The sequence below is a fragment of the Malurus melanocephalus genome, unplaced genomic scaffold, assembly GCF_030028575.1.
Source record: "Malurus melanocephalus ecotype Western Australia unplaced genomic scaffold, MMel_1.1 scaffold_48, whole genome shotgun sequence".
Taxonomy (NCBI): Eukaryota; Metazoa; Chordata; class Aves; order Passeriformes; family Maluridae; genus Malurus; species Malurus melanocephalus.
The window spans coordinates 1,615,569-1,632,143 of NW_026623280.1; the positions used below are offsets into that span (position 1 = coordinate 1,615,569).

Below are 16,575 nucleotides of genomic sequence, written 5' to 3' on the forward strand. Positions count from 1 at the left end.
TTCTGCCTTGAACTTMTAAAATGATTTTATGATCTATATTACTGAAGGGTCTTTTACAACATATAAGTTTTAAATATTATTTCATTTTCATTCACATATCTTAACCTTTGCAAAAAGCACTCAGCAAAACTACCTAACTATGTTCTGCTTTCAAAACCACAGCCACAGCGCTCTCAGGTTGTGGGAAAGAGCCTTCTTAGGGTAAACATGCACAAACACTTTTTTTTATCCTAAGAAATACTGTAATAATGGAGGATATCCTTCCCTGTCATTGTCCCATCCTTTGCTGCTCTCTTTGATTGCAACATACAGCATGAAGGGACTGACAAATGCATTTGCTCTGGTTGCATCTCAAGTAAAAAAATAATTTATTTTATAAATCCACAGTAATAAAGAGAGCAGAGAAAGCAAAATTAATGACATTTAACAGTGGACAATGTTACCTGGCTTAGCTGAATGYCTCTTTTATTGAACAGATTTACATGCAGAAGACTAACTGCATTATCACCAGCTCACAGTGTGGCCAGTGATGACCATTTCAGTGCACTGCTGAATGTATGGGGGTGGGAAATGCAAAATTTCACAGCTGTATGCAAAGAACGAGTGGTACTTGTCAAGGACACTGACCACACAAAGCTAACATGAAAGTTAAGCCACACGTTAACAAACTTCTACTGTGATGCAAGCTGAAAATAAAAAAAACTAGGAAAGAAACCTTATATAACATAAACCAGAGTTGACATTATTGACTAATCGACAAAATGACTAATTGTCTCCAACAGGCACCCACCCCTTGTCAGATGTTTTGACAGATTAACTAGTGCATGGGTGTCATTCTTCATACCTAAATCAGGTTCCAGGAAAAACTGTAAGCCTACATCAGTCTCTCTGGMTAAATCCATTTGTACATCAAAAGGGACAACTGGGCCATCGTTAAGACAACGTTTTGAAAGCTCAACCTATCCACAACAATAATTTATCCTCTCAGCAGCAAAAAGTTAAATGCAAATGTATGCTACAAGAGCTCAGAGTGTTCTGTGACCAGCAGTTTAAGGTTACTATACCAGCAGCAAAGAACAAGAGCAGCAAGAGCAAAACTAACACACAGCAAGCAGAGATCTCATCTCCAAGCTACTGCATTCCCCTTAGAGGCACCTCTTTTCATTCCAGCTCCAGAGAAACTCTCATCGCTTCATAAAATCAGGTCCTGAGGTGGTATCAGTAATTTTCTTCCAAAACAGCTGTCTCAATTAGTGAACCATAAATGTGCATTTCTGAATTTGCACATTCAGATGCACAAGGAAATTTACCAATCGAATGCAGAAACCAGATTTCAAGAAGTGACCCAGCCTCAGAGGGCAGGCTATGACCAAAGAAACCAGAATCCTTGTATACACGCCAGCATTCCCCAACACGCCATTTGCCAAACCACCAAATCATTTCCTCTCCTCTTCCTCAGACTCTAATTCAAGACATGTATTTTCTCTTTTGCTATTTCTAAACCTCCCAATACTTTTTACATTTATGAATTGAAATCTGTCTCTCCACATACAGCATTGTATTTAAACACTTCTCCGTAGATAATGTTAAGCAGCATGAGATATCAAACTGCACAGCTAAAGCCCTAAAATGCGCAAAAATTAAAAATAATGTTCATCTTTAAATGGCAGTTTTTATTTCCCACTTGTCAGAAAGAAAGATAAAAAAAGAAAGTGAAATTGCTAGCAACCAGCATATTTACCATTTGGATGCAAAATGTTAACCCACCTCAATAATGCCCTCTTCCAATATATCTGTTCTGTTTTACAAGTAAGATTTCCAGCCACACACAGATGCATGCTGGGACCCCAAGCTAAGAAAGGGAACATGGACATATGGAAGAGAACTTGCAAAAAAAAACCCTGTCATTGCCTTTCTCTGCTCTCCAAAAGCACCACAACAAGGTGGGGAGCAGCAGCACATCAACGCCTTGATTTAGCTACTCTGCAGTCACAGATTCCCACAGCACAGTATTGGCAAAGGTGGAAGGAATCACAGGACCTTTACTCAAATATGTCTACACGAGTTGCTCTATTCACAAGCAGAAACCTGCCCTGTCCACCCTCCATTCTCAAAATGCCARAGCTCTGAAGCTCTGGCAGTATTTCTGTCTGCCAGCAGCAGACTGCACCAGCTATCTCCTTCAGTTAGCAGCTGATTTCTKTATCTGGTAAGCTGACCAAATCGTCTTCCTAAACAGGCTGGATCTTCACAACACTGCGAAGAATGTAAACAGACATTAGTTCTACTCTGTAGCTCTTRAAGTATGCCAAACTAAGAAAAACAAGAAAAATAAAAGAAAAATTATTATAATTTCAGATGCCTGTTTTCCAGGACCTTTGAAATAAATTCTCACAACCCCCAAAGCTCATTAAGGTTTTTCTTCCTGAGGCAGGGCTGTTCACATTGGACATTTTGTGAAATTTTCTTAAGGGAAAAGTCAGATTTCTTCTGAAATCACTCTTTTCTATTCTTCAGGTAGAACTTTCAAGGTATGATCCCTTCTGAAGGCATCAGAAATTTCGCTGCATCTCAGCACWGGATGAATTAGGCCAGTGAATGCATTGCTTCTCCCTCTCCTCTCCCTCTGTCCTGGTAAACAACAGGCACAATGTTTTSTGTAGAAATTCCTTTAGACACTGTCTCCCTTTAAAGCACCTGAGATAAGCACTGCRTATCACATACCCAGAAAATGCAGCGTTTCCACTACCATTTTGCTCTGAAAGGACAAATGAAAGTCCTGCATGAGGAGGTCAAAATCAAAATGGCATGAGCGAYAGACATCAAAAATACGATCTGACTTCTCTCTTTTGAATCCGTGATTGGCAAAATCCCCTGTTTTTGCCCAGGCATGTCCAAAAACCTGACTTAATTATCATCACCAATAAAAACCTAAAGGCATTTTATCTGCAAGGTGGTGAATGCCTCCTCTCAAAAGAGGGAGTTCCATGATAAGAGCTAATCTCAAAAACCTTAGGAATGCAAACTATTTTCTCAGTTGTAAAAAGACGAAGGAATTTCACAAACACAAGTTAAAACAACTGCTGGTAACCTCCTGCTTCTTCTACACTGCCAACTTCTCTTGGGCTAAGGCCCTAACCTCTGTCCTTCAGACACATATGCTTTGAATCCAGCCCAATGGTCAAAGGATGGAGTCCCAAGAGAGGACATCACTTTTATGCACCTTTCCAAATRAGAGCCTTCTAATAAACTTTATTTTCTAAGGTAAAAAAAGCAGTGCAAGGCTACCTTCACAACAGCTTCAGCCTTTTCAGCRGGGAAGTCAAAATCAGTCACATTTTATTTTCCAGATAGCTGCCAGGCAGCCAGTAAGACAGCTCATTCTGGCTGGTTAGACCACGTAAAAGTCACAAAAGTCCTAGCTTTTTATTCTTTAARTTATAGCATAGTTTTCTGAAACTTCTACAGACAACTTAACTACATTATACTCTACATGCACTAATCTGTTATATGAGGTGTTGATTGTTAGGACAATCACAATGCCTGCTACTAAATCAATCYGATAGAATCCCAGCCTATAAATAGGTAAGAATTCCATGGTGTTGGGACACTGTTACTTTGACAATATTTTCTCTGAAAGACCCACTAAGTTGCAAAACATGTACTTATCTCCATAAACCAATCCTTGTGTTTCTCATAGCCAACAACAGAACTATGATCCTGTTACAGAAATCAAAACTAWTTCTATTAACTATGCAAATTTTAAACATTTAGAAACATTAGAAAACATACTAGAAATTATAACCAAGTTGATTAATAACAGATACCAGTGCTATCTTCCTTTTAAATGAAGCCTAACCATCACTTCTATTTTTTTCTATTCCAGCCCAGGCCACAGCAGAGCATGTCTCAATAAATTAAAWCATCAAACTTGAATGTGTTAAAGACTTAAAGTCCAAGACATAYTTTCCATGAAACCTGAACATATACAAAAGAATTAATCTTTCAATTCCACCTGAATATGTAATTAAAATCAGCATCATTCACAGAACAATATAGAAACTAAATTACTACAGTGAGTCTAAGCATCAGCGCAATATCCTTCTTCTAACAGCAGCCTACCCTGTAAGAAAACTTACAAARTATCACAACAGGGACATATAGCATAATCTGTCCTAAGAGAAATTTTTCAATCCCTGAGAGATAGGGACTTATCTGTATAAACAAATATATTGATTGATGCCCTAGAGCAGTACAGTCAACATCCCTTTAGTTGTAGCCATGACTGTTCCATCTTGTTTGCCCTACCAGGTTTTTCACTTATATGCTCTCCTTTGCTGGTATACACCACAAATGGTGATTTAGGGGTACTATACACATTGTCTTTCAAACTACCCCCTATAACAAGTCATTGTGTCAAAGGGTAATGGCCAAGCACTGTTTTGCACATACACATCCTGCCTCCTCTAACGGACCCYCTTGAAACAGAGGTGCATTAATATTTCCAGTTCAACTTCATATGAGTATTTTACAGTCACTCTCTTTTGACACAAGATCACAAATTTATTATTCCAGGTGAATCTGAGCATCAGTTTAATAACATCCTTTGTGTCACCTAACACAATATTGGAAACCAACTGTGGCATTTTTCTTCTGCCCAACACTAAGCGTTAAGAAGGTACAGAAGTTAAAATACAACATTGTTGAAATATTCCTCTCCACCTTAATAAATATAGTTAATTTACAATCCAGTAACATGAACAAGTAATTTGATTATTCCATCTAAGGTGCATATTCCTGAATTTATCAACATCATCCGCTATGATTCCCTTTCACCCAGCTTTCTTGGATTCCCTTTACAATTTCTCAGTCTTCTTCAATCTTGCCTAATCCAAATACTTTTGCATCATTAGCAAGTTTTGGCACACCATCATTCATCTAGTTTATTAGAGTACCAACATACATGTTCAMCACCCTCTTTTCAGAGGTGTTTTTATACATCACACGGTAATTTAAGGTTTACATTGTTACTGACAAAATAAAAATGTATTCTTAAGTCATAAGGACAGGTAGACTGATCGAGAATGAGAAAGGAGAGTTGCAGTTTCCAAAAGATGTGCCTGGTGTTGAGCAAACTCTTTACRTGAGCATAAAACAAGACTGTCACAATGGCTACAGGGCATCAGAGGGGTTAGTGTTCTCTTCTTCCCAAGCCAGCATGCATCCATTATGTCATATATCCAGCTCCTCCAGARAAGTCCTTTGGTCAGAAAACCTTCTTAATGTTAACAAAATTTATGCTTAATTAGATCTAAGTTTATAGTCCCTTAGGTATTCACACGTAGCTGACGATAACAAGTGCAACAGCTTATTCGGACAGCCATGATAAGATGGGAAATGCATTTTAGAACAAATATGCATTGCTTTTTACATATTTTGTGCTGCACCATAATCTTGTGTGCCTGCTTCCTTTCACATTCCAGATTTCTCCTCATGCCCTCCTAGAGCCCAGAGGAAAGGTAAAGAATCATGGATTGCAGTTCCTGCTCCTGGGGCAGTTCCTCCTCCTGGTGAGGAGCTCTATTCCTTCAGAGGGTGTGACATGACTCCTCAGAGATCACCTCTTGCTCCACATGCACAGCAAACCAAATGGCTTTAAGCATTTGGGCACACCATGGGGCAGGCTACACTTGCTCTGGACAGCGACTGAATCCAGCACCACCAGAGGAAGTTACATGTACCCACTGAATTTTAAAGTCCCCTGCACCAGGCACAGGATAGGGGTTAGACAATGGAACCAAAATACTTTTACCACAAACATGGACCTCAGCTCAGATCCACCTCCATTCCTTTAAGAACTAATCTTTAATTATTACTGTTTAATATATATTCTTTRCTATTTTCATAGGTGGAGGCAGCAGCATTCATGAAGTCTCTGAATAGAAAAGCAGTAGATTTAAAAAAGTAACCAGTCCTTTTCACATACATTTTCAGAGAATCTTGTGCATAATCCTGAGCCATACTCTCTCATCACAGAAGGAACATCTACATGGTAATGGTTTATTTTCAAAGATCAGGATCTGTTGCAATAGAGCTCCACAAAGAATAGTAGGCCAAGGCATGCTGTACTTCACAGTGCACTTAAGACATAAAAAATACTTTTATGGCATCTGCTCAGCATAAAAATTAAGCCTTTATTGAAATCTTCTTACAGATGGATATACATGCACAAATATATTGCATACTAATTATTACAGCCTGGGTCCTGCAAGGATTTGTATATATGTTTATTATTAAGTATATAAAAGAAATCCCATGGTTTCAAAGGCACTATTCATGAACATGAATTGAAGAGTATAAGTGCGTCTTTGCAGGACTAGTAGCACCTATGTGCTACTGAGCAGCACTGAAAACTTTGTACCTGTTGTATTCTACCAGCAGTTTATACATTCCCCCCTCAGCTGACAAACTCTTGCAACAGAGAATTTGCTTCTAGCTGAAGAGATGGGAGATCAAGTACACTTTTCACACTGCATATATCTCTGCTAAATGTAAATCCAGCTACTTAAGTAATAATTAATCAAACACAGCTTCACTGCATGTGGAGAGAAACAGAACTGAAGAGCAGCAGATTGGCTCAGCAGTACCAAATAAACATAGRAAAAGGAAGCCATAGAGTTACCAGAACTATGCACATAACTCTATTTGTGTGTACATCTATAAAATACTTTCTTCATGACTGGAGGAGCCACCGGTGGCCAAAACAGTTTGCTATGTGCACAAGAGTAGGTGCATTTCATAGAAAGCCATTCCAAAACTAAGTTAAAGTAACTGACTCATGAGATCTGCTGGACGAGAATGACCAGGAGAAAAAGTCARTCATTAGTACTAACACTGGTGGCTAATTAACCCTCATGAACAACGCTGCATCAAAGCTACTTCTGCTACTATTACAGAAACATTTAAAARGCACGTGTAAAACTGTAAATATAATGTGCATGTAGAAAGCTCAGTTTGCTCAGTAGAGAGCCAGCCCTTGCTCTGRCCTTGGTCTGCACCACTGGATTCCCTGAGGATGCATCGAGACAGTCCCACTTTACAGCTTCTCGCACGCAATCGCACTGACAGAACTGATGGCCCACAAGCTCTGCCACAGATTTTAGGGACGACCTCTTAGCTTATGGACTCTGCTTAAGCCCCTAAGTTTAAAAAGCTCCCAAGTTTCACACCCCTAAGTTTAAAAAGCTCCCAAGTTTCACATCATGGCCTGTGACACACACACAAGTGCCCTCTGTCTGTAAGCAATTCTGGCACAGCCTTCTAATGATACCAAAAGAGTTCAAGTACCACCAGTAACAGAGCAGGTCCTAAAGCTTATTTGCCTTACTAAAATATCAACACACGCTCTATTTTACACCATGTAAGAAGAACCAGATATCAGCTCCAAAACCCCAGAGGCCAAGAGCAAAAGCTGTTTAATCTGTATTTTGTCACTCATATTTGATGGGACATTCTCACCTGGATAACCAGAGAGCAGTCCCTGCTGGGACTGYCTCCCCTCACATTTCTCCCCAAAAGGATCGAACTGTCCCCTCTCATAACATGGAGGTTGGCAGGTGGTGACTTGTAAGTTGGGGGGGAGCCATTTTCTATGTATATTTTTCCAAACTCTGAAGAACTGCAGCATGTAGCAGTGCTTTTGGAATAACCAAACCCTGTAGCAACTATCTGCATAGAGTTTAAAGAAAAAAGAACTGGCTTCTGGTAAAAGCATTTCTTCTATGGTTTCAGGCTACATGCCAAAAATCCCAGAAAAYTTCTTGGGCAACAAAATATTGAATCMGAGCCTTTTGCAGGTCACTGTTCCYACATTGTTAAAGTTACAAACAACCAAAAAGTTGCTTATAATGGAAACATATTATGCAAATCAGAGAGGTAAARCGTTCTCGATAGGAAAGCTCCAGCACACATTATATCCACATACCACACATGCATTATGTAACGCTTGTCCCAAATACACCCCAATAAAGTGAGCTGGTTCGAGATCTTAACAATTCATCGMCTTTGCCACATCAGAAACGAGAGCAGACGTCACTCTTCCCTGCCTCGCCGCGATCTTTTCTGCAGCACCCGGCAGAGTTACAGAGTTRCCCGTCTTTGCTGAAGACTGCCAGTTTAGGCTTGACTGTAACTAACAAAGAGCAAGGTAAACCCCCGGGCGGGGGGAAGGCAAACACGGGCATGCCGCGATGTAAATAGGGAGAGCCCAGCACGGAGCCCTGCCCGTTCCTCGCTATTTACAAATACCTCTTGACTAGACGAATGCCGTATTATCTGAGTGCCTAACAGATTAAATTCACGGGCCGGACGGACCGTCCGAGGCTCGTTTATCGCAGGTCACCGCCTGGCATTTGTAACCCAAGCATGGCTATTTTGGTGGCTCACAGCGCACAGCCGGGGGAGCCGTGCTCGCTCTCCCCGCGCACAGCGAGCCCCACGCCGGCGCTGCCGATCGATCGCACWCGGCGAGTGGAGGCACCGCTCGACTCCTTTCAAAGTCTGCGCGGGGACGCGCCCGAACCCGAGCCATCTCGGCGGCTGCTTACCTGCTGGGCAGCGCGGCGGCTCCGGCTTTGTGCGAGCCCGCGGCAGGCGGCGGTCCCGGCCCGCGGCTGCCAAAGGCACCCAGCGCGGGCGCTGCGGAGCGACAGCGGCTCCCGCCGCCCCGGCCCGGCTACCGCGGGCAACTTCGGCGGGGCGGCCGGGAGGGAGCTGCGGCCGCCGCTGGCGGCGCGGAGGGCCGGGCGCCCTGAGCTCCTGCTGCCGGCCGCGGGGTGCGGGAAGGAGGGAGGCAGAGCTGGAGGGAGGGGACTGGTGTCCCGCGGGGGCGAGCGGGGCCGGCGGGCGGGCGAGCCGGAGGCGGCGGGGCCGGGGCCGGGCTGGGGCCGGGGCGGCGCGGGGAGTCACGGCCCAGGAATGCCAGGAATGTGGGGCGGCCGCTGCGGCCGCGGGGCCCGGAGACGTCGGGGACGCGACTTGGGATTTCTTTTCTCTTTCTCCTTCTTTCTTTTTTTTTTTTTTTTTTTTTTTTTTAACTCTTACCCCCCGCCCCAAGGAAGGAGGAGGAGGGCTGAAACCCACCCCGCGGAGGAGGGAAAAGGAGGGAGGAAGAGGAGGGCGCAGGCTCCTGCCAATCCGGGCGGGTGCCGGCGGCGGCTCTCCCGAGGAGGGCAGAGCTGCCAGGTGCGGGTGCCGGCCCCTTCCCGCCCCTCCCGCCTTGGGATGGGCGCACGTGTGGGCCCGGCTCTCCCGGGAGCCGGCAGCACCCCCAGACGGGCTTTGCGAAGGGGAGCCGGGGAGCCGGGACRGGCTCTGCACGCGTGGGCCTGGAAGCTCCTGAGATCCTCCTTCCTAACCTCCTGTAGGAAGGCGCGGTGCCRCCCTGCTGCTCTGTGGCCACTTTTCTGCCCTTCCTTAACTCCCAGGTTCATCTCCYGCAGCTTTGCGCGACAGAGTTTCTCTTCCTGTGTTTGCTTCTGCTCTTCCCATCTCAGTCTTTTCGGTCTCTTGCTTACTGTGTGACCCTTACTTCTGGAAGGGTAGTTATCCCTGCTCTTCCAGCTGCACGGAAGGTAAAATACCTGTGATGGGGAAAAAACAGCCATGATCYCACCGTCAATGCCTGTGCCTTTCTGGAAAGCAAGCAGAGAAAACCTGAAATTGGCTTACAGCGTGGTGGTTTGTAATTACACGAAATGGCCAGGACTCGGCACATGTAGGGAAACCCATCTGATGCCTACCGTAAATGAGAAAAGGAGCAGGGAACACATCAGTCCGTAGGAATACCATCGGGAAGGTTGAGAGTGCCAACAGGTGTTGAACATACCACACCGAATCAAGTAGGCTTAACAACAATGTGAATATTAGAAATTATGTGTAGATGCTCTTGGGCAATTTGCAAAATTATTTTTGCCTTAAACTTTATTTATTTAAAATTACTCACATTCCAAAAATTATCTGCATTCTAGAAAGTGTTCACAAATACCTCTTGTAACAATGGGCATTTACAGAAATGTCAAAGGCAAGTACCCCTCTAAAACAACCATGACACCAGAACTTAAGGACCCTTGCAAACAGGGCAAATTGCTAAAATAGTGATAAATGAGAATTGATACTATTTCTGAGTTGCTGTTTGTTTCTTGTACACCTTGCTGAAGGTGTGAGTGAGCAGATTCACTGGAGTCAGGATTACTCAGATTATTAATGGTAAGAGGATCAGGAGATGAGAGAGGGAGAAATAGCACAGATTCTTGATTTTGATAGGTAAGTAATTGTATTTAAACACAGTACATGGAATCACAAGCCTATGCCTTACCTCTGGCATAATAATATTATAATTACGTTTTGCAAGCAATCCTTTTAATCTAAGACTCTCAAATATTTTACAAGCACCACACCTTAATGAAGTAAATAATTATCCCCATTTTACATATGGCTACACYGAGGCACTAAGAAGTGACACCATTTAAGATTTAAACTTGAATTGTACTTGACCACATGTAGCTAGGAGAGCTTAGAGGAACAATCTGGAAGAAACATAAGGTGTCAGAATGAGATGGTAAGATGGATCATAGAGCYACTGGGCTCTGAACTGATACAGAAAAGGGATTTCCTTACTGAGTAGAAAGTTGCAAAAGAGGGCAGTACTCATCAAAGCTATTCAAGCAAAGAATTTAACTTGTTTGGTTGTTGTTCTGCTCTCCCCATGCTGGGCCAGGAGTAAGGATRCTGTTTTTAACACAGTAAATATGGAGTTTTGCATCTGTGCCTCAAGGTGGTGTGCTGGCTCCCCAAAGTCTTTGAGTCAGATTCCTGGTTTGCAGCTGGTCCCTTTCACTTTTGCAGATGGTCACTTTCATTTTCTCAGGTCTCTCTGCATTTGAAATAAACTTATTTAGGAACCTTAACTGCAAAGAAACAATCTTGCAAGAGTCACTACCACTCTGATGGACGACAAGATTTGGGGGGAAGATCTCACACATTGGTTGCCCGCAKGATTTGGTTTCCTAGAAAAAAATAAAGTTAACTAGAATAAATAAAATCATAGTTCTTGTCAGCAAGAGCAAGGTCAGCTCAACACACTGCAAAATAAAATGTATTGCAAATTTACCCAATTAAGAGAAGCTTCTGAAACKGGGAATGGTGATGATCATTACTTTTCATGAGATTACTTAACACAGTGATGAATATCTGTATTARACTCCCAGAAAGTGTAGATTGGGGTTTTTTAACTTAAAAAAACAACCTTTCCATACATTATAGCCGGCTCATGCAAAGAGGTTTCCATAAGCAAATCTATCGTGTTAGTGTTCTACAGTTTTCTAGGACCATTAAAACCTGGAATATTTACATACGTCTTTGTTCCTCAAGAGCTGTCAGGAGTATATGAATTTGGGATTAAAACTAACTGTTCTTATCTGCTAGTTGAGGAGTGGTTAATAAAAGAATAATAAAAGATTAAAAGGTGTTATTCAAACTGTGTCAAGAATTGGAGGCAAAAATTATATAAATTATTGATTTGGTTCCAAATGCTGTGCTGGGTCAAATTTGTCCAGRAAACTTTGATGGTTAATCTTCTATCATATGCCAGTCATATGTGGGCTGGATTATGTACTGTTTTTCTATGCTGCCAGGGAATTTCACAGCATTTTTTTTTTTACCTGAAACCATGACACCTCTAAATTATATGTAGAGATTTATTGACTTGTTGTAATGATTTATGGTCTTTATCTTAAAAATATTTCCTGTGCCCTGATAAAATTTAATTTTTATACTGGATCCCTCTACCAGTATCACTGGGATTATTGTACTAGTTGCTGTACAAAATAGAAACATCTAAGTAACATACAAATAGAAACATCCCAACAAATGGGAAATAACTTACTGACATAGGACTCAGTTACCTTAGCTACTAATTTTGGGCTGATGCTGGGCATGTAGCAGCATATCCCTGTGTGTAAGTTTTCTTGTCTGAAAACTGAGATAATGATAGTGATCTTAAGAAGGTGCCTTTTGATTTCCAGATGAAAGCAATGTGCAGRAGAGAGACATTATTTAATTTTTTAACCAAAATTTTGGATTTGATAGGCCTGAATGTTGTCTCAAACCCCCGTAAAAATAAAGCCCAACACCATTCAGGTTGACCAAATGGTTATCTATCAGCAGAGGAGAACTGACTGTATTTATGTCAAAATATAAGAGACATTTATTATTAAACTGTGCTTTTAAGCACACTCAAAATATGTTTAATACAGGTTTTGCTAGAAGGTGCTAATACACATCAAAATTCCTTGTTGGTTGGTGGAACTATGTCATAACCTGTTTCATACAAAACTGTCTTTAAACTGTGCTTAAGCAACAGCTGGTGGTTTCTCCTGTGAACAGTAGATGATGTTTAATTAGCTTTACAGTCATCTACATTACAATCAAATCAAAGAATGCAGTTGCAACACATTCCCGATTTGTATTGTAAATGTGACCCTAACTGTGTTCCTAAAATCTCTGTCATGTGCTACAGCTGGGTACACTGACCTGATTGTAATGTAAGCAGAAACTTACTGCAGTAGCAGAAAGTCCCATTCCTAAAATCATATTAGTTCTTTATAAATTGATACTTTCAATGTTTGAAGCTTACCACAAAGAAAAAAAAAAACCCAACAAACTATTTACTTCTCTAGTACTCAGTGCTCTCATTAATTATTCCATTTAATAGTGCTTCTCAAAATCATCTCTTAGAAAAGGAATTTGGATTACACAACCTTGGAAAACAAACCTGTTGCCACCAAGCATGAGCTAACATGTTATAGTACTCTATGGCTTATCATAAGGAAGCCAGCACCCAGTTTTGTAGTCCAGAAAAAGTCTTGGTAGATTATCTGTGCAAATAAACTACTCTGTGTTGAATATTCTAGTTTGCTTAGAGTTGTATTCTGCCTGAGGACTTGTTTAATACCTGTGCCTCTTTGGCTCTCCAGTAAGGGCTGTAAAACAAAAAAGCTTTTTGTATTTGTGAGTAAAGTGATGAACTTTTGATTCAACAGTTGCCAGTATTCCAAAGGGRTTTGGGATGAGGAATACAACTTACTATGCAACTGTTACTGCTGTCCAGGCTAGGGTCGTCTGATGACAGAATGAATAACATTTTTACAGTTTTCATGGATTATCAATTGGGATATTTTTGGATGTACCATTTAGCATGGTATTAGGTCTTCAAATTCCTGAAAACAGTGGCCTCCTGAAAAAAAAAAAAAAAAAAAAAAACCAACGAAAAACCCAAACCAACAACCCAACCCAACCTGAACCAAGAAAAATTACTAGCTTTTAGCAGAAATTAGTTTTTCAGCGTGCCTCAAAGTCAGCACACACCACTGATTTGTAGGTGCTTGGGTGGCTGCCCACTTCTGATAATCTTTATGCATCTCAGCATGGATTTATGTGYCTGACTGTGGGGACTCCATTGAAAATATTTTGTTGCCATTTAGGTATAAATGGTTTCTTGAGAAAGCAAAGAGCTAATGTCATAATCTAAAATGTTGTTTTGGGATTGTCACAAACCTGTGTGACTTGGATTGAGCCATTAATGTTTGCTTATCTCTGTGAAATGGGTSTAAGACCATGCTTGGATATGAGAGCACTCCAAAACTCTGGAAAACTAGGTTTCCTGAAATTAACAGGGAAGCTCACTGTAAAAGAAAAAAACATCAGCTAGATGTATCTCAGCTTTCAAGCATCAATATATTGTTTCTAAAAGAGCTCTGATACTTATTCTCACTTTTGGTCAAATCAAACAGGGAACTTGCTCTGAGTTAGAGCAATTTGGGATGCTGAGAGGTGTGTATATAAATGTTATTTTCTATGCTATCATTTACGTGATAAGCTAGATGCTCTGGAAAGACTTTAAAATGCATACAAACATTTTTCTGGAAAGGTTCAATACAAAGATAGTATAGGAAATACCAGTAAAGCTGTTGGCATTTACATTGGGAAGAGGTGAGGAGGTCAAATTATAACCAAAGTCATTAAGATGCAGACAGCAGTTGATTTCTCCTTCATTACTTATTTAGTCTATTGAATCATTTCAGTGAGTGGTTCATAAACTATGGTTGTTTGACATAGGTTTCCCACTGCAGTTAGCTGTGTGATTGAAAACTCCCTCTGGAGTTTGCCTGTAAAAATGGCAGAAGTAATGTTGAGATGGTTACGAAGAGTGTAAGATAAGGAAGTGTATTTTTGTCTTATTTAGTCAAACTTTTCACAGAGAAACACTGGAAGATTTTAGAGACAGCATTAAGATGGGTAGAGGCTAAGAAGTGATTTGATTAGTTTGTCATTAATTGTGTAGGGGATATTCTTAATTATCTCAGTGACTGATAAACTATTTGACCAGTAAGCAAACAGAACACAAAACAAGTATAGATTCTCWGATAATTACCTGCATAAAATTTATACATACATATAAATTTTTATGTATTTTTTATATATCTCACAAATGTATGTGTATAATAAATGAATGCATATGCATAATAAACAACAGTGGAATTTCGTCCCAATGAATTCTCACTTGTGGGAAGAGCAATATGTCAGCTTAAACCCTGGGTTTCAGGCTGCAGGCACATTGTGGATTTAAAGTCCCATGTCAGTGGCCAAGTTAAATCAGATGGCAAGCAGTCAGCAGGGCTGAAATGAGGTAAAGACTTAACCTTTTAACAGCAATAATGATGAGTGGAAAGGCTTTTATCTAAGTCTTGCACTGAGCAAGAAATTGGAAGCTGAACAGGAGATACYGGCAGATAAGCCATCTGATATATGAAAGAATTCAGTGTGCTGAACATGTCCTTTAGTGGTCTGGTGACTCCTGTCAAGCGTGAGGGAAARGTATTCTTTCCAGGATGATCTAGTAGTGTGCCCAAGCAGGTGGAACGCCTTGGAGGAGSGTATCCAGTACCTGAGAGAATTAGCTGTGCTGGGAGTTATCTGTGGGGATTCTAATAGAGCAGTCCTGTGTTGATCCAGACGAGATCCAGCGTACACAATCCATGGGGCAGAAGTTTGTACAGAGCTGCCTTTCTCCACCTCTGGGACAAAAAAAAAGGAAAAAACAAACCACAAACAAACAAACAAACAAACAAAACACCAAACCCCATCTACACGTTCAAGTTTGTTGGTTATTTTTTCAGAAAAGTTCATATTGTTTTATTTCTAGAAGCCTCATTTATTTTTAGGCATGTGGGTGCAACCTCAGCTTCTGTGAATGATGTGTGCAAATGCGGAGCCCCACTGTGCAAGTGCCTCAGAAGGTAACACCCATTTGTCAACAGTCAGTCAAGGTTATGTTTTGCCAGAAAGAAAAGTCATGCTAAACACAGTCTGCAGCAAAAAAATTTATAGTTTCTTCAAGTTATATGTACAGTGAATAGGTGAAAATAGTTACTGATAGAACTGGTGTTTCCAAAGGATATGGATTTGGATCTTTCCTGGTCAATGGATGTTCAAAAAATAATGGAAACACAAATCAGCTTCCATGACAAAAAGCTGAAACTGGGGCCAGTGATTAGAAAGCAACAAAACTTATGTGCATCCCAGACCATAACAAAGGAGAAACAAAGTATGAGCTCAAGAATTTAATTTAGGTTGTTCATAAGAGTGGAATGTTCAAACTGAAGATTAAGCATAGCAAAAGCAGCCATGATAAATGATCAAGAGCCTAGAATAGACAGGTCAGCAAAGAAGCAAAACTCAGACTTGTGAAGGCAATCATGCAGATCTCATGTCCATGTATCACCAGGAGAGATGGCCTTTGAGGAAGAGAAATTTAAAAGTAGTTTTAAAAAAAGGTAATAAAGTAGTTAAAGGTGATAGAGGGAGAAAATTATTRAAGCCAATGAAAAAACAAATTCAGAGAGGCCTGACAAGAAGTAGAGGTAACCTAACTTACCAGCTGGCATTTCATATTTTCCCCATTTTAAAAAGTGGTGGTAAAGGTGGAAGGAGTCAGAGATGTCTATATAAAGTACATAATTTTTAGTTTGCATGTAGTACACTTACACCTCAGCTGCTTTTTTTCTCTAGTTAGAGCAGAATGATACCCACAGTAGGTGTACTTGTGTGTGGTTAAGGGTAAGTAGATGTGTTGTGTGTGACARCAATGGGGACCAAAGGAGATGCAARCTATAGATCCATGAAAGTCATGGAAGAGTGGACCACAAAGGATGCATGTTCCCAGCTTACCAAATGCCCTTTGAAATCAGATAACTCATTGCCCAAAAGATATAACAATATTTGATAGTATCATGAACGTGGTTTTTCATGTTAACATATGTAGCGTGAAACATTTGCTTGGTATTGTCATTTCTAGTTGGCAACAGAATTATAAAGAGAGGGAAATTGCCATTAAAAAAAAAGTTCCACTCTTATTTACAGCTTAATAACTGGTAATTTGAAGCCTTAGACAATATGGACTTGATGTGTCACATCATAATGTAATTGGTGTAATTATTTATCATTTCCTTAACTGTG

General features: G+C 40.8%; 1 protein-coding gene across 1 annotated transcript in view; it reads right to left on the reverse strand.

Moving 5' to 3' along the window:
• The window catches only part of PTPN14 (protein tyrosine phosphatase non-receptor type 14), a 107,826-nt gene extending 98,676 nt beyond the window's left edge, over positions 1-9,150 (reverse strand). Inside the window, exon 1 of the mRNA XM_057365130.1 lies at positions 8,607-9,150. The gene's annotated coding sequence lies outside the window, so the exon portion shown is untranslated. The remainder of the gene's footprint in view (positions 1-8,606) is intronic.
• Positions 9,151-16,575: the final 7,425 nt, after the last annotated feature.